The sequence below is a fragment of the Pelophylax lessonae genome, assembly GCF_965119305.1.
Source record: "Pelophylax lessonae genome assembly, chromosome: 4".
Lineage (NCBI taxonomy): Eukaryota > Metazoa > Chordata > Amphibia > Anura > Ranidae > Pelophylax > Pelophylax lessonae.
Genome location: NC_138771.1, coordinates 184,720,185 through 184,742,189, shown reverse-complemented (window position 1 = coordinate 184,742,189; position 22,005 = coordinate 184,720,185). Strand labels below are relative to the sequence as shown.

The 22,005-nt window shown below is 37.3% G+C and overlaps 1 protein-coding gene across 2 annotated transcripts in view; it reads right to left on the bottom strand.

The window, feature by feature from the left end:
• CACNA2D1 (calcium voltage-gated channel auxiliary subunit alpha2delta 1) overlaps window positions 1-22,005 on the bottom strand; it is a 960,240-nt gene that overhangs the window by 446,628 nt on the left and 491,607 nt on the right. The gene's annotated exons all lie outside the window — the stretch shown is intronic.

Here is a 22,005-nt window from a genome sequence, read left to right as displayed (position 1 = left end):
ATTGCAACCAGTCGTCCTGTCCCTGCAGTTGAAAAACACCCCCACAGCATGATGCTGCCACCACCATGCTTCACTGTTGGGACTGTATTGGACAGGTGATGAGCAGTGCCTGGTTTTCTCCACACATACCGCTTAGAATTAAGGCCAAAAAGTTCTATTTTGGTCTCATCAGACCAGAGAATCTTATTTCTCACCATCTTGGAGTCCTTCAGGTGTTTTTTTTAGTAAACTCCATGCAGGCTTTCATGTGTCTTACACTGAGGAGAGGCTTCCGTCGGGCCACTCTGCCATAAATCCCCGACTGGTGGAGGGCTGCAGTGATGGTTGACTTTCTACAACTTTCTCCCATCTCCTGACTGCATCTCTGGAGCTCAGCCACAGTGATCTTTGGATTCTTCTTTACCTCTCTCACCAAGGCTCTTCTCCCCCGATAGCTCAGTTTGGCCGGACGGCCAGCTCTAGGAAGGGTTCTGGTCGTCCCAAACATCTTCCATTTGAGGATTATGGAGGCCACTGTGCTCTTAGGAACCTTAAGTGCAGCAGAAATCTTTTTGTAAGCTTGGCCAGATCTGTGCCTTGCCACAATTCTGTCTCTGAGCTCTTCAGGCAGTTCCTTTGACCTCATGATTCTCATTTGCTCTGACATGCATTGTGATCTGGAAGGTCTTATATAGACAGGTGTGTGGCTTTCCTAATCAAGTCCAATCAGTATAATCAAACACAGCTGGACTCAAATGAAGGTGTAGAACCATCTCAAGGATGATCAGAAGAAATGGAAAGCACCTGAGTTAAATATATGAGTGTCACAGCAAAGGGTCTGAATACTTAGGACCATGTGATATTTCAGTTTTTCTTTTTTAATAAATCTGCAACAATGTCAACAATTCTGTGTTTTTCCATCAATATGGGGAGCTGTGTGTACATTCATGAGGAAGAAGAATGAACTTAAATGATTTTAGCAAATGGCTGCCATATAACAAAGAGTGAAAAATTTAAGGGGGTCTGAATACTTTCCGTACCCACTGTATGTGTGTGTGTGTGTGTATATATATATATATATATATATATATATATATATATATATATATATATATATATATATACATATATATGTGAGTGTGTGTGTATGCGCATGTGCATGTTCATCTGTGTGTCTGCGTAAATGCAGGAAGTGGACAGGCAGCGGCTTCAGCTGCCCACAGTTAAAATGGCTGCAGCCAGACTTAGTGGAGGGAGATTTCTGCAGCAGATTTGGTAAGTACAAAATCACAGTTTATATAAAATATTATGCAAAGAGGTTGGAGGGAAGCTTCAGAATGGCAAATATGTTTTTTTTTACAAATTATGTGAGCAGACTGCAGTTTCTCTTTAATTAAATAGGAAGAGAATTGCAGCTGGCAAGACTGAAACTATGTGCAATAATACTACACAATAGCCACACAAAAAAAACAAAACGTGTTAGTACATAGACTAATCACACAATGATCATATGATGATCTCAAAGTGGTACAAGGTACACTGCCCCTCTGAAGGCTTTAGTAACAGCAGCCTGAACAAGTGCCCACTGTAGTGCTGCTCTATCTCTATAATTATATAAAATTAGTAGCTGTTCTTATTATCAATCAAGATAATATACTGACTGCTGTCATGCTGGGGACACAGAAGAGCACACCGCTAAACCACTTAAGCCCCAGGCCTATTTCTGACACTTTTTGTTTACAAGTTAAAATCAGTATTTTTTTCCTAGAAAACTACTTAGAACCCCCAAATATTATATATATTTTTTTAGCAAAGACTCTGGAGAATAAAATGGCGGTCATTGCAATATTATTTGTCACGCGGTATTTGTGCAGCGGTCTTTAAAACGCAATTTTTTTAGGAAAAAATATGAAAAATCACGTTTCACTGCATTTAAAACAACTAAACAGTAACATTTGCCCATTTTTTTGTATATTGTGAAAGATGATGTCACGCCGAGTAAATAGATACCCAACATGTTACGTTTTAAAATTGTGCACAGCCGTGGAATGGCGACAAACTACGGTCAATAGAAATCTCAATAGGCGAAGCTTTAAAACTTTATAATGGTTACCAGTTTAGAGTTAGAGCGCAGATCTTTTTTTTTAACTATTGCTCACGCTCTGGCGATCACGGCAATACCTCACATGTGTGGTTTGAACAGCGATTTAATTTGCGGCTCGACTTCCGTATACGTTTTCTTTCGTGTGCGAGCTAAGGGTGACGGGGCGGCTAATTTTTTTTTTCCTATTTATTTTTATTTTTTTTAACTTTATCACAGGTTTTGTAAAAAAGAAAAAATCTGATCACTTTTATTGCTGTCACAAGCAATGTAAACATCCATTGTGACACCAATATGCAGTGACAGGTACTCTTTATGGAGGGATCAAGGGTCTAAAGACCCTCGACCCCTCCACTACACTTCCATTTATTCAAAACGCCGAAAATGGCATTTTTGAATACAGTCGTTTTTAAATCTGCCGCCTTTTGCAGCAGAGTAACCCGGACGCGATGTCATGGACGCCGCCTCCGGGTTACGTCATCGGAGACCCGATCAAAGCCGCTTCCATATTACAATATGGCTTGTGTTGCAATTCAATACGCTTTATTTGCTATTTTTTCCCCCACGAAAGTGGAGTTGCCCTTTAAAGTTGTTTAACCAGTTCTGGACCACCCCATAACAGGTATACTGCTACAGGATGGCCCTCCTGTGCAGAATTACTCACAGCAGAATCCGATCTAAGGGTGCATGGCAATGGATGTCTGATGGCACCTTCCAATTGTCAGGCAGAGACAAAGAACAGAGCTCCGTCTATTTAATCAAGGCCGGGCTCCATTCTGACGGGGGGGGGGGGGGGGAAGCAATAGATTTTCTTTCCCTGCAAAGCATAAATATCCAACACTTTTCTTGGTAAAAGCAGCACATACAGTATGCATAAACACTGACTAGACACACAGTTAACCCTTTAATTGCCCTAGATGTTTAACCTCTTCCCAGCCAGTGGTATTAATACAGTGGCAGTGCATATTTTTAGCGTCACTGGTTCCCACAATGTGTCAAAAGTGTCAGTGTGTCAAATAGTGTCCGATTGTCCACCACAATATTGTAATCCCCATATAGATCGCTACCATTACTAGTATAAAAAAATAACATTTTGTGTATACTGTATATAATTGTTTGTAGATGCTATAACTTGTGCGCAAACCAATCAATAGACACTTATTGTGCTTTCTTTACCAAAAATATTGTGATTTCTTTAACAAAAATACATATTGGTCTATGTTTATGAAGAAATTCGATTTTTTTTATTTTTTTTTACTAAAAACGTTTTATTGCAAAAAGTAAAAAAAAAATATATATATATTTATATATATATATATATATATATATATATTTTTTTTTTTTTTTTTTACTTTTTGCTATCGAATCGAATTACTGCGTTATTTCAACTGACAATTGCGTGGTCATGCAACACTGTACATATATATTTATTTATTTATTTATTTTTTCAAAATTGTCAGATTTTGAAAAAAAACACAGTGATGATTAAATATCACCAAATGAAAGCTCTATTTGTGGGAACAAATGTGACATAAATTTTATTTCGGTACAGTGTTGCATGACCACGCAATTGTCAGTTGAAATAACGCAGTGCGCCTATTAATGAAGGGGGATAAATCTTTTGGAATTCAAGTGGTTAACTTCCAGCTCTTCGGTCTCTATCCCACCACACTTTCCCTACAAGTAGCAACAACCTCTCCTTACACTGCTTTCTCTATCTGAGCCACAGTGAGGCGTGAGAAACATTGGGAAGAGGCTCCCTTTGATCTCAGGTGGCATTTTACATTTCCAGTGTTTCTGCTTGGACAATTCCAGAAGACTTTGCAAATGGGCAAAAAAAAAAAAACAACTAAAATTTAGATTTGGTTGGGACTTGGGACACCTTATTTCAATAAATTTAGTCCACTTCTAACATTATCAAATTTTCAGGATCAAATCTCCCTAATATCTAGAACACCTAAATACTGACATTAGCTCCCAAAGTCAAGCTCTAAAGACTCCCATATTGCACTATTCTTTAGTTAGGACACACAATATTGTGTAGGAACATCAGAGAGACAAGGGGCAAAAGTTGTGGTACAGAGCATGACTTATATGTGTAATATAAATATATATATGTATATATATATCGCTCTATATGTTGCCTGGGGCTCTCTATATATATATATTTATATTTTTTTTATGTTCCAAACTTCTGGGGCATTAATAAAGATATATGAAGGTTACATAAAGAAGAGAAAGTGAGGCACTCGATACATATTTTCAGTAGGGAGGTAAAATTTTCACTTGCGCACAATAGCTAAGGTTATGCATCTCTTTGCAAAGTAAGGACCCCTTGAATTGAGAATTTACATATAGGCAGACTAATAAGAGCATCAAACAAATGTCCATGAGTCCAATATCTTTTTAGAATAAAATCAGTTAACAGCGGGAAAATGTAAAATAGCTAACACATTTCAGGGGTCGAACAAATCCACTCCCTGATCTGGGATAAAATAGACATAAAAAATATATAAAGAATAAATGCATGAGAGCAATATATAGAATGCAGATTACCACACATAAAAGTAAGCATCCATATAGTTATTAAAAATTGTGGAGAAATTTTTGAAGACCCCTCATACTTAGAAGCCATTAAGGTTTAATGTTGAAAAATGTAAAGTAATGCACTTGGGTGCTAAAAATGTGAATGCAAGTTACTCGCTAGGCGAAAGACTTCTGGGGGTGGAGAAACATCTGGGGGTCCTAGTAGATTACAGACTCAACAATGGCATGCAATGCTAAGCTGCAGCAAGCATAGCTAGCAGAATATTATCATGCATAAAAAAGGGAATTTACTCCAAAGATAATACGAAGATATTCCATCCAATTCTGGTCATCAATCATTGGGAGGGAGGTGCAGGAACTTGAGAGAATCCAGAGAAGGGCAACAAAGTAAACAAAGGGACTTTAGGACCTCAGGAATGACTACAAGCACCAAACACATTCTCTCTAGAGAAGAGACACTTGAGGGAAGATATTATAGCGATATACAAATACCTCTATGGTGAATATTGCATAGGGAATAATCTACTCAGTCTCAGGAAGTGTACAAAGACACTGGGCCACTTGATGAAAATGGAGAAGAGGTTTAACCTTAAACTGGGTAGGGGGTTTTTCATTGTCAGGGCAGTAAGGATGTGGAATTCACTTCCACAATGGGTGGTGTCAGCAGGAAGTATTGATAGTTTCAAAAAACTCTTGGATATGTATCTTAGCGAGCACAATATACAGGGATATAGGAAATAATTTTAACACACACACCTACACAGGTTGAACTGGATGGACTGGTGTCTTTATTTGAACTTACCAACTATGTATTTATGTAACTATTTATGTAATCTTATAAAGAATTGAAATTATTTCTAAAAACAAGATGAACCAAAACAAGTACTGGATATAAAGACGCATTAAAAAAAAAAAACACAAAACAAGTGCATATACATCTCAGAATTCCCACAAGTACACTAACATTTCTCAATAAAAACTACAACACATCCGGCCTTTTCATAGTATTGAAAAACACAGTCAAGCAAACAAAAAGTAAATGATAAGAAGCAAATGAAACATTAAACACAGGATAAGTAATAACCAAAAGATTTTAACAGAGTATCAATTAATAACTGGTAACACAAACAATACATACATGGAAGAATAATACCATTATAATGTTGCAATAATATTTAACACACACAGTAGATTAATATTATTAGGACAAAAAATCTGTATAAACCATAACAAGTAGCGCAAATGACTAATGATTCTCCATTTGAAGGGTTCAGATATTAATAAAACTGTACTTCTGATATAATATGGTTGGAAGCCTAAAGTCTAAGTTTAGGTATTTTTTTAATCAGCACCAGTAACAGTACTTACATTTTAATGAGAAATCCCCCTTGTGTTGGTACCGGCTGTCCAAGTTCTGTGGGGATTAATACAAGTGCTTGGCCTGTTGCAAGCATTTGTGAAGAGTGCCGACTATGCCCACACTTTCCACCCCATCTCTCCATTTACAGAAGCTGAATTAAAGCTTCAATAGACAAAAAAATGACTTATGAATGGAGAATGGGTGGTCGAATAAAAGGTCTGTTTTTGGTTGGCTAGAAAGGAAACATATAACAAAGGTGGGGGATGGAAAAATCACTGGAATAAGTTGGTGCAGAATTGCAAACATGTTGGTGCTGCCATTTGCACAGGGAATACAAGAGATGTTGTTTTTAAATGAACTATTGATTAGTGTATCTGAAAAAGATGTATGTGGGTGGTAGCGATAGGTAAAACCAGAGGTACAATTTATTATGACACTTTGCTAGTGAGTATCATTAGTTCCCTGCACTGCTTGATATGTTTTATACTGATGTCATGTCTTGCCTATGTTATCATATGTAGCACACTCTGTTACAACATTATGATGGTATTTTTCTTTCATGTTTTTATTGTTTGCATTACCAGTTTTCTATTGATCCATTTTAAACTCCCATGATGAATTCCTATGCTGTGCTTAATGTTTCATTCACTCCTAATGGTAGTTTACATTTGCTTGGCAATGTTTTACAATACTGTGTATAAGGGCTTACTGTGCTGTTGTTTTTTTTTTTTTTTTTTTACAATTACTTACAATTACAGTGAATTTATGTAAATTCTGAGATTTATATCAACTCGTTTGGTATTATTTTATTATTATTGATAATAATATTATTTATTATATTCATTTTTTTTTAAATTTATGCATTCATATATTTTTTATTATTTCCAATACTTATTAGGTTTTAATTAAACATATGGCTTGCAAGTATGTACATTGTGACTGCTTTACAATCCTACTAGAAGTTTACTAAATTTGTCCTAGGTGTTTGATTAGTTAATGTAGAATAACAAATGGTAATTTGTTTGAATGGCTCATTTTGAAGAGTAAACCTAATTATACTTCCTGACAACCCTGGGTATTTGTTGGGCAGAGTTTATTTTGCATAAAGTTCCCAAATAGCAGTCAGTAACTAGCTCAAAATTTGCAGTTATACTTTCCAGACAAGTCATTGCACACTAGAATGTGTGGGAGAAACTGGCAAACAAAACAGAAATAAAATCCCAAATAGTTTCTAACTACAGTGCAAGGCAATTTGTAGTGACAAAATTACTTTCAAACCATCCAGAGCCACACATGACATTTGTTGTGAGGGGAGTTGAAAAATCAGAAAACAGCATTACAGCAGTGTGCATTGAGCAGAAAGAAATCAATAAGCAGTAGGAAGATTGGATCCTCGAGAATAGAAGAGATAATTAAAGTAACATGCATCACAACCAATCATAACTAAAAGTTGAACAATCTGGAAATGAAAGAGAAACAACTGAGAGTGAAAGTCCAATTGTAAACTGCATGTGTGTAATGCAGTTTCAGGAAATTGTCAAATATATTATGAAAATGAATGTTCCAGCATTAGAGTAAAATACACAAAAAAACTTTGTTAACTTTTTTTGACTATGGTTACTTTAACTGATCATACATAGTCAAATCTTTTATTGAATGGCAAAAGATCAGACTTGTCTTTAATCACATATCATCTTGCACTAGAAGCTGAAGTCTATTTCCTTTTCTTTTGTGCTCGCATGATTAACCAGTTCTTGACCGAAAAGGATTTGCCCCCTTAACCACTTCTGGATGGGAAGGATTTGCCCCCTTAATGACCAGGCCATTTTTTGCGATTCGGTACTGCATTATTTTTACAGATAATTGCGCAGTCGTGAGACGCTGTACCTAAATAAAATTGATGACACTTTTTTCTTTTGGTGGTATTTGATCACCTGTGCGATTTTTATTTTTTTGCGCTATAAACAAAAAAAGAGCGACAATTCTGAAAAAAAAAATATTTTTTTTTCACATTCTGCTATATAACATTCCCAAAAAAAAAAAACATTTAAAAATATTTTTTTTTCATCATTTTGGGCCAATTTGTATCCTGCTACATATTTTTGGTAAAAAAAAAATCACAATAAGCGTATCCTGTTTGGTTTGCGCAAAAGTTATTGCATCTCTAAACTAGGGGAAAGATTTATGTCATTTTTATTTATTTATTTATTTTTTACTAGTAATGGTGGTGATCTGTGATTTTTAGCAGGACTGTGACATTGCTGCGGACAGATCGGACTACTAACTGACATTTTTTACACTTTTTGGGGGGACCAGTGATATTACTACAGCAATCAGTGCTAAAAATATACACTGTTACTGTAATAATTACACTGGCAGGGAAGGGGTTAACCCAGTGGTGCTCAAAGGGTTAAGTGTGAGCCTAGGGGAGTGTTCTCTAACTGTGGGGAGAGGGACTTGTGAAATGAACACAGAAACCTGTGATCCTATATAGGAGGATCCCAGGTGCTCTGTGAACATTTTAGAGAGAACAACGGTAAGCTGTGTTTACAACGCGGGTGGCCGGCGGCAATTGGTGAGGCAATCGGTATGACCATTCGCAATTTGCACAGCTGAGCCAGCCTGCCGCAGTATATATGTAGCAGGCAAAACTATTTCAGCATAGCATTTAGCTATGTTCATAATCTGCATTTTTTTTTAAAATCCTGCACCACCAACTATAGGGCTAGAGATGTTTGAATTTCTGAATGACAAGCAAATATTGAGTCTTTTTGTTAACGGAATTAAACTCTTGCGTCTCCACGATCTGGCCAGCTTTTCTTTGCTATAAATGTAAGTGTGACTATTCAATAAACTACTTATAAAAAATACTACACTATGAGCCTCCCTGCCTCTCTCATGGTTTTTTGCTGAGACCACACCACCAACAAGGTTTAGAAGTAGAATTTAGAGGGATCCCAAACAGTCCCCATACCGCACTCTCTACAGAGAGATTACAGCGGGCCCCCCCCCCCCGAGGATATCCCCCACCCCAGAGGAAGGCGCCCCAATGTTATCGTGGTACCTAGAGGGACCTCCGGAGGTTGTTTAACGGGGACCACTTACCTACACCAGAACCCAAGGGGTCATCTGGTAAGTGGGCTGTTATTAAAGTGAAGGATACCCCACTCAAGTCCACACTTGGATGTTTTATGGTCACTACACTAATGTTTGTTTGACCACAATCAAGCACAAGAGCATTTTTTTGAAAAACTGCCAAAAACTGCCACGTTTGAAGCACTATATTATATTCTTTCAGGACTTATCATACAGTCATTTGTTTATGCACATAAGACGTGTCTAGGAGTTTATGAATATTCACATAGTGCACAGTCACTTTACTTTTATGCTATATGTTTATGAGCACTATTGGTGTCTTATTTATTTATTTTATTTATTTAATTCATTTATTTATCATTATATATTTATTTTGGGGAAGTATTCTTATATACAAGCACCTGAGCGCTGTCTTTATACTTTTTGCACTTCATCCAACTTTTGTTGTTTGGACTCGCAGCTCATATTTATTTATTTATCTAATTATTTATTTATGCAATATTGATTGACACATTTATATCCCCACATATTCAGGGATCATAGCGATATCCTAGGCGCGACCACCTGAGTGCACATCACTAATTTTTTCTTTTAAATTTATATGTATATGATGCTGAGTTGTCTCAAATAATTAATAAGGTACATGTAGTAGTCTTAGGAAGTGCTATGAACCAGAAGTAGAGGTTGAGCCTTAGTTAGGTTTTTACAATTACATTTATTTAAAATTCATTATACTAATGACTCTCTCCTCGTGTGGGTTTTTTTTTATTTATTTAGAAAATACGAAATGTGTAATCATTAGGTAACTTTGGATCTGGAAAATATATTTCATCTTGTTCCTTATATATATCCCCAAAAATGAATTAGCAACACAAAAATAAAATTTAGTGCAATGTCATTAAGATTCTATGAATTCCATATTTTTCTTAATTTTAAATAATCTTCTCCAAAACATGTTTTTTTCTAGGATTATTATAAGGTAGATATATTGAAAACTGCAAATCACCTGATCCACTTCCAAAAAAATATTTTCCTGGGTTATAAAATTGGAGAACAATACACTTTCATTCTTACATGGGACCTTCCGATCACTATAAAATTCCAGTGTTTTCTAGAATATTCCCTTGGGTAAGGAAAGAGCAATATTAGTTCACAAGGGAGATGGTAATACCTTCCCCTTGTTTCCCTTAAATAAACCTCTCATAACTGTAACTCCTCTTCAAAGTGCCCACTGCTGTAGGCATTAGGCACACATGTTTAAGAGAAGTTTCCCATTTTAGAACAACCAATAATGAAGACCTATAAGCTAGCATCAGCAAGAACAGTGAAATGCACTCTATTTTTTATTGTTTTCTTCAAAATTCAGCCAGCTGCACATCAATGCAGTCATAGACCTTGAAATTTGCAGATTCCTGTATTTATCCCATTACTATTGCTGGTAAGCAAAGTTTAAAAAAGAAAAAAAAAAAAACTGAGCCCATTAGGCAATTCATAATTTTTATAATATTTTTTTCTTCTTTAGCAGGGGTAGGCTCTCCCATGTCTCCCCATTCCTTCCTGGAAAAAAATTGAAGATATAGTATCACTTTGAATTTAAAAAACATAAATTTGAACCCATCAGGGCACCTTGTGAATGTAGCACTTTCCCATTCTAAACTGTATTGTAATTACCAAGTAACATGAGCAGACAGCTTGTGTGTAGCCCTGTCTCTTCAACAGAGGCCAGTTACAATGGCTGCAGTGCTGATCTGTGTATTCTGATGGGGAGAAAGTCGCTGCTGTCAAAATACAATAGCACAGCAGGGGAGATCCCTGCATCCACATCGCTTGTGTGCATGCAGAGATCTGTGATTGATTTTCATTCAAACTGCTGGTTGAATAAAAAAAAAAAAAAAACTCTGCACATATACCCTGTATACCCTCCTTTCGCTGGCAGCTGGGACACGCCAAAGACAAGCACTGGTAATTACTACAGCAGGGGTAAGGGAGCCTGTGTGTTCTCCTTGGGTGCTCATAAAGTAGAAATTCCACCTGCCTGTGCTAGAAAAGTGAAAGAGCAGCACTAGGACTTTAGGTTCCACACAGCACTGCTCAATCAATTAACTGCTAGAGAAAATGGAAGGAGGAAATCTGGGGGCAGGCTCTACAAACAAAAGTTCAGCATCTCAGAGAGAAACAGGAGGGGGCATGTGAGTAGCAGCCCACGGAAATACAATTTGGGGCATATGACCAGCAATCTGGGGAGACACAGTATGGGGTATATGAACAACTGGTTAGGGAAGGAAGGGGAAGATGTGACACTCCAGAGAGAAAAAAAAAGGGGTGTCTGTCTAGAAAGCTCTACATGTCTCAAAAATTATCTGTGTAAAATTTTACATAATGGAATAATTGTCAGTCAAACTATCAGTGGCAAAAACTGAAAAAATGGTTTGGTAATGAAGGGGTATTATAGGCTGGTACTCAAATGTTTAACACACCTCTTTATGCAATGAAGATAAATGTTATTCAATTAAAAATTAGACATGCTCATTATTTCCTTTTTAAAGAAACTCCTTGACAGTGTAGAGTGACTGTTGAGTTCTGGTTGCATCCCTTAAAAGTGAATGTTTTACAGGCTGTGTATTTTATACAGATTCCATTATAAATATAGGGTATCATGAGATCAGTCGTAAATAACCAAAACCTGTCTGTAATTGCACTACCACTACTGTTTTTGTCTCACCAACATATAACTACGCATGGCTTTCATCCATCAAACTGTAGACTTAGAATGTTTTATGTTTACAGTATTTTATAACTTCTCTGGATCACTCCATAAAATGAATTAATAATAAAAAAAAAAAAAACAACAAAGACATAAGTATATTGATAATCGCCCTTTGGGTTGAAAATTGTTTTTTTTTTTTCTAAATAGTGCTAATTTCATTATATTCTTTTTGTCTGTGTAGAACCACAAGCACAGCAGGTTAATTGGAACAAATGAGTCTTTAACAGAATTGGGCAAAAGAAGCCAGATGAGCCTGGGCTACATAGTGCAGATACTGCACCAGTCTCAAGTGACCATCTCCACATCTAAGTAAGAGAAAAATCAATTATCGTGATAACACGTTCAATGCAAGATCCTCTTCAGCAGCTTTGCAAAGATTAAACCAGCTGCCATCTGGGAAATAGTCTTAAAAATACAAGCCCAACTAACAATACTTCATTTGGTTATAAAGTACATTTTAGATTTATAAACAGTGCTGAATCACCTGCTTACATTTAAAAAAATAATTAAAGTCAATGGCCATACACTACATTTCTGTAATTTCTGTACTGCTGACCCAAAGTTTCTGTGAAAGTCAAATGGCAACTACATTTATTAACTAGCACACCTAATTAAATTTCACTGTGTTTCTTTCTAATGAACAAACATAACTGTGCAAAATCCTTAAGTCGTATTTAACAAAATGTAACAACGATGAGTATAATTTGATGAAAAAGTTGCTATTAGAAATGTGAATAATATTAAGATAAAAGACAAGCATGACATAAAAAGGGTTTCTGGCTAAAAAAATTCAGGAGTAGTGACTCGCTTAACATCTAAGGATGAAGAATATAGCACAAAAAAATCCTAAAACAGAAGGTATCTTCATTATATTTCTTTTACCACCAATAAAAATAAAGGTTTATTACTCCTTTAAGGACAGAGAGAAAAGCCATGAAGACAACATTCCATGTGCCCCAGTGGTCTGCTGAATCCCAAACTCCTCGCTTTTTGCAAATATATAGTCTACAAAGAAGAGATAAGGGACCGTTCAGGGCAATATCATCCATTGCACAGATAGGGGGGGGGGGGGGGGAGACCTGTGGATGTAGTGTATCTGGATTTTGCTAAAGCATTTGACACAGTTCCCCACAAACGCTTAATCTGAAAACTAATGTCCGCAGGCATCAACCACAAGGTTTGTTCTTGAATGGAAAAATAATATAGCATTTTTTTTTTTAAAGGGTCTTAATCTGAATTTGTATTAGCTGTTTGTAATTCTCTGAATGTCAGCATTTAGACTGGTGGAGGAAAGGCAGTACTGTAAACCAATCAGTTTTTTCTTCATTGGAAAGTGCTGTGGATTTAACAAATGGAGCTTGCTGATTGGAGTAGAATGCATAGATGTTCTCAACAGTGTGCTTCTCTTCTATCATAATCCCGTCAGTATTGACTAAGCCAAAGAAAAGTAAATAGTGAGGATTTGCATAGGGCCTGGCAGGGGAGTCTGAATTAAAAAATGGGTAAACAGAATTACATTTTATTTGGAAAATAAGACAATAAGCTTTGTATTTAGGTCTTTGCTTACTCCACAGTAAAGAATTTTAAAGCAGACTTAAAAACTCACTCTATTTGTGATGCAATCTAGTGCTAGTTTAAGTGTTTTTTCTTACCAGCTTTTTTTAATTGCTACTGATATTTTTTTAAATTATATTCTAAGAAAGTTACTATTTTTCAATACTTCAAATTAAATTTATTATTTTTTTTTTAAATTCTGCCATTTTTTTTTTAAATTCTGCCATTTGAACTTGTTGATTTATAACTTAGAAGAGACATCAATTTCTCCAACTATTCTTGTGAGGCTGAGAATGGATTGCCATATCTCATGGTGATAACATTTCTTAGGTGTGAATGCTATTTCATTTACAGTGACACATGTGACAGAGACTTGACATAAAAGTACTTAAAAGTAATGTTGATCTTTCAATTTCCAGAAAGTCAAAAGTGCATTTCTCAACATGTCTTTCTAACAATGCGGCACATTAAAATAGGTGTTGTATATAAGTCTTTGAAGCGGTAGAACACAATTTACTGGTGTGTTATTAGAGAGATAAGCAGAACATAATTATGATTTGCAAAATAAAAGAATCAATGTTTTGACAAAATTAAACGTGATACCTGCTCTGACTTTATTATTTGGTTTCTGGCCATATTTAGAACTATTCCAACAGACTGGAGTAATCTTCACTGGATACAAAGATATGTTTTATGCTACATTTAGGAGCAAACATTTGCTTCTATTACTTAGAGTTCACATGGTTTAAAGAAACATTGGCCTAAAATGCCTCGAGAAAGGTCCAGACATTGATTCTGCTGTTCATCCTTGAAAAAGGGTAACAGCAGAAAATAAAAAGTTTATTTTTAACCGGTTGCCGACCGCCGCACGACTATATACTGCGGCGGTCAGCCCCGGCCAGGCAGAGTGACGTATCGGTACGTCACTCGCCTGTCACTGACTTGCGAGCCTATCGCGGGCGGGCGCGCGCCCGCCAAGGCGCGCGCCCGCCGCGGCTCGTTCACAGACAAGTCAGTGCGTGTGACCGGCGGACTCGATGTCCGCCAGTCACACTGCGATCGCTCCTGTGAAGGGAGAAAGACAGAGCGGCTTGTGTAAACAAGCTGCCTGTCAGTTCTCCCTGTGTAAAGGTGAAGATCTGACCGTTCTACTATGTAGAACGGTTGATCTTTGCTTTTACACCAATAGGAATGTCCCTGCACAGTTAGAATCACGCCCCTAGGACACACTTAACCCCTCCCTGTCCAATAAAGTTAACCCCTTCCATGCCAGTGTCATTTTTGCAGTAACAGTGCATATGTATAGCACTGATTACTGCAGTAATGTCACTGGTACCCCCAAAAATGTCAAAAATGTCAGCCAAGGGTCCGATCTGTCCGCTGCAATGTCGCAGTACCGAAAAAAAATCGCAGATCGCCGCCATTACGCGTTAAAAAAAAAACACCAAAAATGACAAAAATCTTTCCCTTTGTTAGTAAACGCGATAACTTTTGCGCAAACCAATCAAAATACGCTTTTTGCGATTTTTTTTACCAAACATAGGTAGCATAAAACAAATTGGCCGAAAAATGTTAAAAAATTTTGATTTTTACTTTTTTTTTTGGGGAATTTCATATAAAAAAATTTGAAAAATATTGTTATTTTTGCAAAATTTACGCTCTTTTTTTGTTTATAGCGCGTGATCAAAAAATCGCACAGGTGATCAAATACCACCAAAAGAAAGCTCTGTTTGTGGGAAAAAAAGGACGTCAAATTCGTTTAGGTACAGCGTCGCACGACCGCGCAATTGTCCGTTAAAGTCACGCAGTAAAAAAATCGCAAAAAAACCCCTGGTCCTTTAGCAGCCAAATCCTCCGGGGCTTGAATGGTTAATTAGCCCATTGATCTGCTAGACCCATGCATTTTAGAAGCCAGACAGGAACAATAATATTTTATATTCATAGTCAGCTTCAGTCTGTTATAGAGAAACATCTACTTATGTGTCTTGGAATATTTATTCCAAGACAAAACTCTGGGGCAATTGCAATGTGAAACTTCCCTTGCACAGTGAGCAGCTTTCAATAAATCAACCCTATAGTGTGTATAAAATGATAATGTAACATAACATCATTTTTAGCTGTACCCACACATGTCAAATACTCAAAAATGATGCAGAAAACTTGATACTACACGTGTTAAAATTAAAAAAAATATATAATAAAGTCCAATTGAGACAAAACACACCTGAAGGTGGAGTTATACCATTCACATTATTATTAGTCCTATTTGGGTTGTTTTCCATGGCTGTTTACATTGATCCAGTCTGATGGTGCAATAAATTGTATAAGTGATCTATTATCTGTGCAATTGAGAGCACTGATCCACATGTGTGGCTTATTTACTTTGTCTTTTTAATAAGATTGTATGTTTTTTTATGGTGTTTTTTTATCTGTTCAGTCAGTATGTTATATAAATGGTGATAATTGGGGTAAAAAGTTCTGAGTCCCGATGGGAGTATAGTCCAAGCGTTGTGAAAACCCCCCTTACCTTAAATTGGTTTATGTTTTGGGGAAAGAAGCACACCGGAATGTGGATGTTAACCTCAAATCGAAAGATTAATTGAAGGTGGATAGGATTTGTGTAACTCTGAAGATTTTGTGATAAACATACTGAAAATGGATTGAGATTATAGCACCTTGAAATAATAACTTTTTAGATTTTTTTGAGACACATTGTGGTTGATTTACTAAAATAGTGCTTGCAAAATCAGGTGCAGCTCTGCATGCAAACCAATCAGCCTCTAGGTTTTTTTTTGCCAAAGGCTTGACTGAGCACTGCCATTCACCATCATACAGTGGGTCTTGACTTGATATGTAGCTCCCAGAACACCCAGTCACTTTCTACTATTGTCTGGAACATAGACAAGCTCCCTTCCTGGCCAGTACTCACAGTGACGGACAAAGGACTTTACTCCTATGCAGCCTGAGTGGCTCACACACACATCCTTGGTTTGTATTGTGTACAGAAGTCTATCCATCAATTAACTTCAGTACAACCAGCCTGTCAGGTTTTTTTCATACACTCACTTCTGGCTGTATTCTGACGGCAGGGAAATCTTCCACTGTCAGAATACAATAGTGCAGAGGGAGGGATTCCCCCAATAAATCGGAGTTCCACCCAAAAGTAGAACTTCCACTTTTAGTGCTCCTGACCCCCTAACATGCCACATTTGGCATGTCATTTATTTTGCGGGGGGGGGGGGGAGCGGGTACCTAGATTTGACAGGTACCTAGATTTGACAGGTACCCACTTCCCACTGGCCATTTTTTCGAGAATATGAATGATAAAACAAAAACTTTTCTTTCACTCATGGTTAGTGTCTGGCCGAAGCCATTTATTATTATCAACTGTTTTTTCTCTTTTTAAATCATAATGACAACAGAAACTACCCAAATTACCCTGATCAAACGTTTACATACCCTGGTGATTTGACCTGATAACATGCACACAAGTTGACACAAAGGGGTTTGAATGGCTATTAAAGGTAACCATCCTCACATGTGATCTAATTTGTAATTAGTGTGTGTGTATAAAAGGTCAATGAGTTTCTGGACTCCTGGCAGACCCTTGCATCTTTCATCCAGTGCTGCACTGATGTTTCTGGATTCTGAGTCATGGGGAAAGCAAAAGAATTGTCAAAAGAATCTGCGGGAAAACCTAGTTGAACTGTATAAAACAGGAAAGGGATATACAAAGATTTCCAAGGAATTGAGAATGCCAATCAGCAGTGTTCAAACTCTAATCAAGAAGTGGAAAATGAGGGGTTCTGTTGAAACCAAACCATGGTCAGATAGACCAACTAAATTTTCAGCCACAACTGCCAGGAAAATGCAAAGGAAAAACCCACAAATAACTTTAGGTGAAATACAGGACTCTCTGAAAACATGTGGTGTGGCTGTTTCAAGATGTACAATAAGAAGGCACTTGAAGAAAGTTGGGCTGCCTGGTCGAGTCGCCAGAAGAAAGCCATTACTATGCAAATGCCACAAAGTATCCCGCTTACAATACGTCAAACAGCATAAAGACAAGCCTCAAACCTTCTGGCACAAAGTCATTTGGAGGGATGAAACCAAAATTGAATTTTTTTTTTTGCCACACTCATAAACGCTACATTTGGAGAGGAGTCAACAAGGCCTATGATAAAAGGTACACCATTCCAACTGTGAAACACTGAGGTGGATCGCTGATGTTTTGAGGATGTGTGAGCTATAAAGAAACAGGAAATTTGGTGAGAATTGATGGCAAGATGAATGCAGCATGTTATCAAAAAATACTGGAGGAAAATTTGCATTCATCAGCCCGGAAGCTGTGCATGGGATGTACTTGGACATTCCAACATGACAATGATCCTAAACACAAGGCCAAGTTGATCTGTCATTGGCTACAGGAGAATAAAGTTAAAGTTCTGGAGTGGCCATATCACTCTCCTCAACTCAATATCACTGAGCCACTCTGGGGAGATCTCAAACTTGCAGTTCAAGACTTTACAGGAACTGGAGGCTTTTTGCCAGGAAGAATGGGCAGCTTACCATCTGAGAAGATAAAGAGCTTCATCCACAAATACCACAAAAAACTTCAACCTGTCATTGATAGTAAAGGGGGCAATACAGGGAATTAAGGACTGGAGTATGTAAACTTTTGATCAGGGCCATTTGGGTAGTTTCTGTTTTCATTATGATTAAAAAGAGTAAACACAGTTGATTGATAATAAATGGCTTCTGCCAAACACTAACCATGAGTGAAAGAAAAGTTTTTGTGTTATCATTCATATTCTCTGAAAAATGGCAAAGAAATCATAAATTCTGCCAGGGTATGTAAACTTATGAGCACAACTGTATATATATGTCCTTTCACTTTTTCTGTGGTGGCAAAAGTGCAGGATAGTTCATTTCAATTGTGTGTAACTTATTAGGATGGTTTATTTTAATGAGATATCTCTGCAGGTATCTACTTCAAAATAGAACTGGAGGTTAAATAAAATTAATTGCACAATTATTTATAGTTTGTAAGTCATGGAACAGAGTACCATTCCTCCTTAGGCAAAGTGTGGTGTCACATCACAGTCCATTAGCTACAGCTGACAAGAATCTTTTTATTACATTTTACAGCTAAATCAAAGCGAAATAAATATATTACAGAGAGAGTAAAAATATGTGCATTACAACAGCTGTTTCAATAATAATTAAAATATAGAAATGGTTCATTAAAACACACTTAAATAAGTAATTAAGCATACAAACAATTCAAATCTTACTAAAGTGTTCCAACACTTTCCTAAACTTGAGTCAATTAACAGAAATTGTTGTAACAAAAATCAGTTAGTTACTCTGTCTATTTTAATAGCTCCAGTAAGCATTGTACCATTTAGATGGAAAGTGATACATTTTATTTTTAGTGGATGATACATATATTGTTGATCATAATTTAATAACAATAAAAAAACAGGGTCATTTACAATCTACTGTTGATCTTGACAGGATCAGAATTTGAAGGCAGGGTTTCAGGACTGTCTGACCTGAGTTAGATGGCCTAATTGTTAAGTGATTATCCGTGTTACAGGGAAACCCAAGATCAGTTCAGATTTTTGAACATAAGCTAAAATCTCCAGAGAGTCTTAGTTGTGTAAATGATCCATAAGGCTAAAAGTATGCTCCCTTTACCATGGTTATAGGTCTACTTAATTGTATAGCTATAGAAATATCATACTCCATTGTGTGCATGCATTCCTGTAGTGTACACAATGATAAGGAATTTGCAAAGGGAAACAAATTAAAGGTGAGGGCAAAAAAGAAGGTGAGCTGTGAGCTGGATAGGGGCAAACCAGTGGATGTGGTTTACCTAGATTTCGCTAAGGCGTTTGATACAGTTCCCCACAAGCGCTTAATTTATAAAATAAGGTCTGCAGGTATCGACAGCAGGGTTTGCTCTTGGATACGGACCTTGCTAAAAGGCCATATCCAAAGGGTGGTAATAAACAGCGCATACTCAGACTGGTCTGAGGTAGTAAGCTGGGTCCCCCAAGGCTCAGTCCTAGGACCAACCTTGTTCAATTTATTCATAAACAGCATTGAGGACGGGATCAGTAGTTCGATATCAGTTTTTGCTGATGACACAAAATTGGGCAGGGCAATAACTGCTCAGCAAGAAGCAGATATCCTACAGAATGACCTGGACAAAATAACGGAGTGGGCAATGACTTGGCAAATGAGGTTTAATGTGGAGAAGTGTAAGGTTTTGCACTTGGGGACTAAAAACATAAAAGCACAATACACGTTAGGAGGGGAACCCTTGGGGGAATCAAAAATGGAGAAGGATCTGGGAGTCTTGGTTGATGATAGATTAGGCAACAGCTTGCAATGTCAAGCGGCGGCTACCAAGGCTAGCAGAATATTAGCATGCATAAAGAAAGGGATGTTTTCCAGAGATAAGACTATAATCCTTCCACTTTATAAAACTCTGGTCCGACCGCATCTGGAGTATTCTGTCCAGTTCTGGTCGCCAGTCCTCAGAAGGGATGTGTTGGAGCTGGAGAGAGTACAGAGAATGGCAACTAAACTAATTAGGGGATTGGAGGACCTTGATTATGAAGAGCGTCTCCAATTGCTTGATTTATTCTCCCTGGAGAAGAGACGCCTGAGGGGGGACATGATAGCAATTTTTAAATATCTTAATGGGGATCTCAGCTTAGAAAAAAAGCTGTTCAGTCGAAGGGATTGCATGAGGACTCGGGGGCACACAATGCGATTAGAGGAGACGTGTTTTAACCTCAGGCAACGTGGGGGGTTCTTTACTGTTAGGGCTACAAGATTGTGGAATTCTCTACCACAAGAAGTGGTTTCTGGGGGTAGTATGGTGGCTTTCAAAAGACTATTAGACGTACATCTCAAGGATCAGAACATTCAGGGGTATGTGAGATGATTACAGCCACACACACCTACACAGGTTGAACTGGATAGACTATTGTCTTTATTCAACCTCACCTACTATGTAACTATGTAAGAATACTGTGCCTGTTTCATAATTCTAATATTAATTTCCACTTCTAAAAAGAACAACAAACCAAAGAACACATCAAACACTAATACCGTTTTAGTGCTCAATATTTTAGGAAGCCACTATAGGCTGTTCACTTAGGAAAGAACATTTTCCCTTAGCTTGGTAAATTAAACTATGCTGACTTTAATTAACCAATCATGTGCAGGAAACATTGTGTTGTTTTTTGTTTTGCTCTTTGTTTTTTTAATTTTCCTTGCACATTTGGATATGCCTTGCAATGTGAATTTTCACCATTTTAACTTGGCAAAGTAAAAATTAACTTTGGAAATTTAAAATACTCTACTCATTCTCACCAGTGTGTTGCAGTAGCCCAGCACAATAGTGTAAATGGGCCCTTATATAATAACCCCCACTGTCTCACTAAAAAACAGTCAAGCAGCTGTAAATGCCCAAGTAGCCTCGGAGTTGCCATTTTATCCACTTTAACCACTTCCATACGGAGCAGTTACACCCCCTTCCTGCCCAGACCAATTTTCAGCTTTCAGCGCTCTCACACTTTGAATGATAATTACTCAGTCATACAGCGCTGTACCCAATCAAATTTTTTATAATTTTTTTTTCACAAAAATAGAGCTTTCTTTTGGTGGTATTTAATCACCACTGATATAAGTGGAAAAAGAGCAAAAATCTTGAAAAAAACACATTTTGTTTTAGTTTCTATTATAAAATTTTGCAAATAAGTAATTTTTTTTCATAAATTTGGGCCAACATTTCTGCTTCTACATATCTTTGGTAAAAATAACCCAAATTAGGGGTTATTTAGTCTGTGTGAAAGTTATAGAGTCTACAAGCTATGGTGCAAATCATTGAAAATTGATCACACCTGATGTACCGATGGCCTATCTCATTTCTTGAGGCCCTGAAATGTCAGGACAGTACAAATACCCCCCCCCCCAAATGACCCCTTTTTGGAAAGTAGAAATTCCAGGGTATTTAGCAAGAGGCATGGTAAGTTTTTTGAAGTTGTAATTTTTTCCCACAATTCTTGGGAAAATTAAGAAATATTTTTTTTTACACAAAATTGTCATAATAACAAGTTATTTCTCACACACAGTATATGCATACTTGCAATTACACCCCAAAATACATTCTGCTACTCCTCCTGAGTATGGTGATACCACATGTGTGGGACTTTGTCACAGCATAGCCACATACAGAGGCTCAACATGCAAGGAGCACCGTCAGGTGTCCTAGGAGCATAAATTACACATATAATTTCATTACAACCTATCACACTTTTGAAGGCCCTGGAACACCAGGACAATGGAAACCCCCACAAAATGACCCAATTTTGGAAAGTAAACACCCCAACACATAATCTAGGAGGCATGGGCTGCAAATAGGTACACAGGTACTCTGATTGGCTGCAGACAGGTACTCGGGTACTCTGATGAGCTTCAGAGAGGTACTTGGGTATTCTGATGGGCTAGAGACAGGTACTCGGGTAATCTGATGGGGTGCAGATAGGTACTTGGGCACTCTGGGCTGGAGACAGATACTCGGGT